Source organism: Colossoma macropomum, unplaced genomic scaffold (assembly GCF_904425465.1).
Source record: "Colossoma macropomum unplaced genomic scaffold, Colossoma_macropomum, whole genome shotgun sequence".
Taxonomy (NCBI): Eukaryota; Metazoa; Chordata; class Actinopteri; order Characiformes; family Serrasalmidae; genus Colossoma; species Colossoma macropomum.
Genome location: NW_023494808.1, coordinates 15,208,079 through 15,213,892, shown reverse-complemented (window position 1 = coordinate 15,213,892; position 5,814 = coordinate 15,208,079). Strand labels below are relative to the sequence as shown.

The following is a 5,814-nucleotide window of genomic DNA, read 5'->3' as shown; positions in this document are numbered from 1 at the left end:
GTCTCAGTCTCAGACAGCCTGGTGTTTTCATCTTCAGATTCAGCTTTGGACAAAAGAAATAAAAACAAGCAGCTCTGAAAACAAAACAAAAAAAAAAGTCAAATCTTGCTTGGCTAAAGAAACAAGTAAATGTAAGACATTCATTTGTGTAGGCCCTTTCCAATCCACAACACTATCCCAGACCTCTCAGCTGATGTTAGGTGGTTGGATGTGTGTAAACAAACCTGCTGAGAGATGCTGGTGATACAAGCAGATGTCTGGAAGGAAACAACTCCTGCTTATATGCTAGCACAGTATCACCTGCCAGTCTGTTTTAGGGATTACTGCCATCACGATTGGAATCTTTACAAAAGTGTGAAAAAGGTGGTGCAAAAATGACAAGATTGAGTAACAATGAGTCATAGCGAATACAGCAGTGTATAAATGTCAATATCTACATTTTAAGAATCATATTGTGCATGTGTTTTCATTGTGGTCAAACTGATGAATATAACGTAACTTCTGTTACAGTAATACAGGATGAACTGTATTTCCATCATGGTTAAAATAACAAAAACATGGAAACTGCATACATATCCTGCCTTTATCACAAATATACCATCTTATAACACATTTCTATGATGGCAACTGGTCTAAAAAAGCTTTTGGAAAGAGCTTAATAACAGAAAGCAACAAAACAGCCATGCTAAAAAAATATAAGGTAACTACTATTTTTTTTCCAATTTTGACAAAATAGTAGCAAGATTAGTTTGAATTCAGAACCATCAGCCAACTGTGTTTGCACACTGTGGAATTAGACCTCTGCATTTAACCCATCCGTGCAGCGAAACACCCACAAGCATGCACCCTAGCGAACACACACACTAGCGGGCAGTGGAGGTTAGGTGCCTTGCTCAAGGGCACTTCAGTCATGGACTGTCAGCCAAGGGGATCAAACCGGTAACCTTCTGGTCACAGGGCTGGTTCCCTAACATCTAGCCCACAAATGCCCCATATAGAGGACACATCAGACATTAAACTGATAAGAACAGATACTACACTTGATCTTAGCCAATAGGCCGAGAAGCGATTAGGCACACATTAATAAGAACACAGGTTAACATAAACCCAGCAACCAATGCAACACTGTTGTTGGGCAGCATGATTATGCTAACTTGTAACTTGTATCTACTTAGCTAACCTAACTAGCTAACACCTCTATCTTCTAGCACTCTGGCAATTTCTTTCCAAATTATTTACTCTTACACTTCCTGAATGAGTTTCTCCTCCTTTATTCTGAGGTGGAATTACAGAGTGACGTGATCATAAACAGAAATGGCCTGTTGCACACTCTGCTGCTTGCAGCTGCTGGAGACATCTTCATTGATTATAATGGAAGTATTATGTTTTTGTTGTTCTTGGTCATGTTGCATTCTGTTGGGACACAGTGTTAGTTCATTTTTCCAGTGAGAAAAAACAAAAAAAAAAGTGAAAACAGTCTTTTGGATTTTCTCACAATTGCTTGCAGAGGCCCCCTAGTGGTTCGGGCCCCAGGGCACATGCCCATAAAACCCAATGGATGATCTGGGCCTTCTTCACGCAAACAGAGAAAAATAAAAACATTAAATAATAATGCTTATGATGTCCTGAGATTTAGCATCTCAGAAAGGTATTTGCAAAAGTAGTTATAAAAATATTACAATTGAAGTGCAATGCAGAGATAAAATACAATAAAATAGAAAATAAACTAAGAAATGAAAATACTGTAGTGCTAAAATAAAGTGCAGTGCTTAACAAAGGCATGAGAAAACAAGAACATCTTTAAACTGGACTTACCTCATCTGGGAGTTTGTTCCAGCAGTTAGCAGCATAATGACTGAATGCTGCCTCACCCTGTGTGGTTCTGGTTCTGGGCACTGCTAATTGACCAGTCCCTAGTAATCAGAGTGGATTACTGAGCTTGTATATTTCAAACAGATTAGCAATGTATTTTCGACCAAGGCCATTCGGTGGTCTTGGGAAGGCCAGTAAAAAGACCATTGCAGTAGCGCAGACTGCTGAAGATAAGTGCATGGATTAGTTTTTCTAGGTCTTATTGTGATATAAATTCTTTTCAACTTTGATATGTTCTTGAGATGGTAAATGACTGTTTTTGATATTTTCTTTTACATGGTTTTTGAAATTCAGATCTGAATTGCTTGTTATGCCAAGACTTCTGACTTGATCTTTAGTCTTCAAAGCTCTGGAGTCGACATTAGCACTAACCTCAAGTCTTTGCTCTTTACTAGCAAATACAATAACCTCCTTGTTTTCTTTATTTAGTTGAAGAAAACTTTCTTTCATCTAGTTATTTATTGACTAAGGAGTCAATGGAACTGTAGTCATTAAATAGATCGGAGTGTTGTCTGCATAGCTATGGTAGGATTTCATTATTTATAAGGATTTGGCCCAGTGGTAGCATATAAAAATTGAATGGTAGGAGCCTTAAAATGGATCCTTGTGGGACACCACAGGTCAGCATTTCCTGTTTAGATTTGTGGTTGTATCGATGGCTGTAAAGTAGCTCTATCTTTCAAATATGATCAGAACCAGCTAAAAAACATTCCAGAAAGCAGTTTTCCAGTCTGTCTAAAAGAATATTATCATCGGCAGTATTAAATGCACTAAGTAGTCACACACACTGACTATTCATTTTATCAGATCCACTTACCATATAGGTGCACATTAGAATTCAAGACTGTAGTCCATCTGTTTCTCTGTATAATTTGTTACCCCTTTCACCCTGTTCTTTAATGGTCAGGACCCCCACAGGACCACCAAGGAGCAGGTATTATTTGGGTGGTGGATCATTCTCAGCACTGCAGTGACACTGGTGGTGTGTTGTGTTGGTATGAGTGGATCAGACACAGCATTACTTTTATACACCTCAGTGTCACTGCAGGACTCAGAATAGTCCACCAACCAAAAATATCCAGCCAACAGTGTCCTGCGTCCTCTGACAACTGATGAAGGCCTAGAGGATGACTAGCATAAACTGTGCGGCAACAGATGAGCTGTCGTGTACTAGACTGACCAACAAGATAGGTGTGTCTGAGCAGCACTGCTGTGTCTTATTTCTTACTGTAGCTCAAAAGCATAGTCAGGCTTTAACAATGTGCCACATGTTTCTTTTCTCTGGTGATAATTTAGTTTGGTTTGTCAGAACAATGCCAATTTTTTGTTCCAGCTCTTCACATGTTTAGGAATAATCAAATATCAATATATTTATTTTTTTTGCATCCCTGCATTTATATGGTCTAAATATCCCATTGACACAAGTATTAAACAAGTCTACATTTCCAATGACAATTCTTATTACTCTTTAATGTATATATAATATATATTTAATATATTTCAGAGTAGTGTTCTTTTGAAAATAAAATCCTAAAATGTTCTGAGCTGTCTGAGCTATTTAAGAAAGCTCTGCCAAGCTGGAAGTGTTGGCAACCCCCTATATGACCTTCAGCTGCAGTGTCCAACAGGTTAACAGAATAGAACTGCAGGAAACACAAGCAGATGGACCTGCATGTCTTTAACTGTAGCTATGTTCCACTGCGTGGACAGTGTAGTACATAATTGCACAGGTATTGCAGTTAATTGGCTTTCATTACTCTTCTCCCAGGCGGCGTTTATCTTGGTTGGAATCTAGCGACATCTGTCCTTGTAGCACACACCAGTTCAGCATTTTATAATTACTGCAATTACCATAAAGGGCATCTGAGGAGAGGACTGTAAAACTCTGTAATTAGTTATTAAATCCAATTGGTTTTATCTTATTAAGCTCAGGTGAAACCAAAGTAGCAAAGAATGCTACGAGGTGTTTCAAATTAATTTGTTGGTATAGGCTATTTTACAACAGACCATGTTACAGGCTAGCTTCCAGGTTCAGACTCCTAATGAGCAAGCTGTGAGTGACAGCTGAGTTTCTTGTGGATTTAAGAAATACCAGCCCTGTTGGTATGCCATGTAGGTGTATAGTTGGAATCTGTAGCTCATCTTTTCTGTACACAATTTTGGTTAGTCATCGTCATCAAATGCTGCTCTTCATTAGAGGTCAGTTTCCAAACAGTGGACCATGTTTGGCTGGATATTTTTGGTTGGTGGACCATTCTTATCCTGCACAGTGACAGGGGTGTTGAAAAATGCCTCTACCATGTCAGTGTCACTGCTGTGCTGAGAATGGTCCCCCACCCAAATAATATGGTATCCTATGGTGGTCTGTTTCCATTGATGGATGTGTAGAGTGGGGGCTGATAAATTGGGCACCAACAGATACATAATTGTAATCACAACAAATGAAAGGAAAAACCAACATAAGTTGTCCTATTAAGGCACTGGGCCACCACGAGCAGCCAGAACAGCTTCAATGCACCTTTGCATAGATTCTACAAGTCTACCCATTCTTCTGTAAGACATTCCTTCAATTGTTGTTTTGATGATGGTGGTGAAGAGTGCCGTCCAAAACATGGATCAAAAATATCCCATAAGTGTTGAGATCTGGAGACTGCAAAGGCCATAGCATAGCCATTCAGTCATCCCTCATGCCACATTCTCAGTCACCTGAGGAACAGTTGCTTTTATGTTTTTCTTACATATTGCACAACTGTATGAATGTCATGCTCATTGAATATGTGCTGTTGACCACAAACTCCACAAGGGTTAAGGGTTAAGATATAAATGTTTAAGATATAAATGTATATGGCACAAACACTTTTCCAATTGAAACACTGAAGCTCCTGCCATCCATGCCCCAATGATGAACCCTCCTTTAAAGTTACTTTGATCTTTTCCTCTTGCCATGTTAATCCAAAATCAACATCAACTGGGCCTGCTTAGCATTTTTATACATGCTACAGAGCATAGTAGAATGTTAATTGCATAAATGGTATCATGCAGTACACCTTTCGGAAAGCATCCACTCATTCATTCAGCTTTTTCCTTTGTCTGTCTTGTGTATGGTAGGTGTTTCTGATAAACTGGCCAGTGAGTGTAGCTACAAGATACCTTATAAACTGGCACCTCAAGAATACACAAGAATACTACATAAATGTTCTTAGAAAAATATGATAGAGAGTGAAAGACAGAACACCAGAGTGAGTGAAGATTTCTTCAGATGCCAGTGTTTCTTTCTCAGCAAAGAGAATTTTCTCTCTGAGCCAGAATCAGAATTTCTTCAGTCTTATCTGGACCACTGTTATTGCTTAAACAAAGTTTGGTCGAATAAGCCCTTGGCGTGCAGCTACTGATAACAACTGTCCATTTGTGGAGGAGGAGGAGGAGAAATATTAACTTCTCCAGGGAAGAAGTGGCAGGGTTCAGATCTTACAGAGTACCAATTCACACCCTAGATTTTGGCTTTGCACTACAGTGTTCAAATTTGCTTCATGTTCATGTGAATATTCCTTAGGCTTACAGTTAAGACCGTTATTGATAATTATATTCTATGTTCCTAATGAAGCAAACAATAAAGCCCATTTCACGTGAAACTTATGAGAAAAACAGTCTACGATAAAACTGGTGGGAGGAAACAGCTTGTGTTGTGCTTGAGGTGCAACTGTGATGATTGGAACGTGTCCTTGGCAGGAATTGGAAGGTTTTGTTCATTTTGACAAAATGAGAATGTGTAATCAACATGTCATCATGTCACTGTGAGGAAAAAAATAATAATATTGTGGAAAGTCATGTGAACATCTATGCCAAATTATTAGGTACCTTTTACCTACATTCATTGGCCAATTTATCGGAAATGACTATCATATAGTTATACTTTGTAGGTTTAAAAATACTGACCGTAGA

The 5,814-nt window shown here is 38.7% G+C and overlaps 1 pseudogene; it reads right to left on the bottom strand.

The window, feature by feature from the left end:
- Positions 1-958: 958 nt before the first annotated feature.
- On the bottom strand, positions 959-1,070 carry LOC118798467 (annotated as a pseudogene).
- Between the last annotated feature and the right edge of the window lie 4,744 nt (positions 1,071-5,814).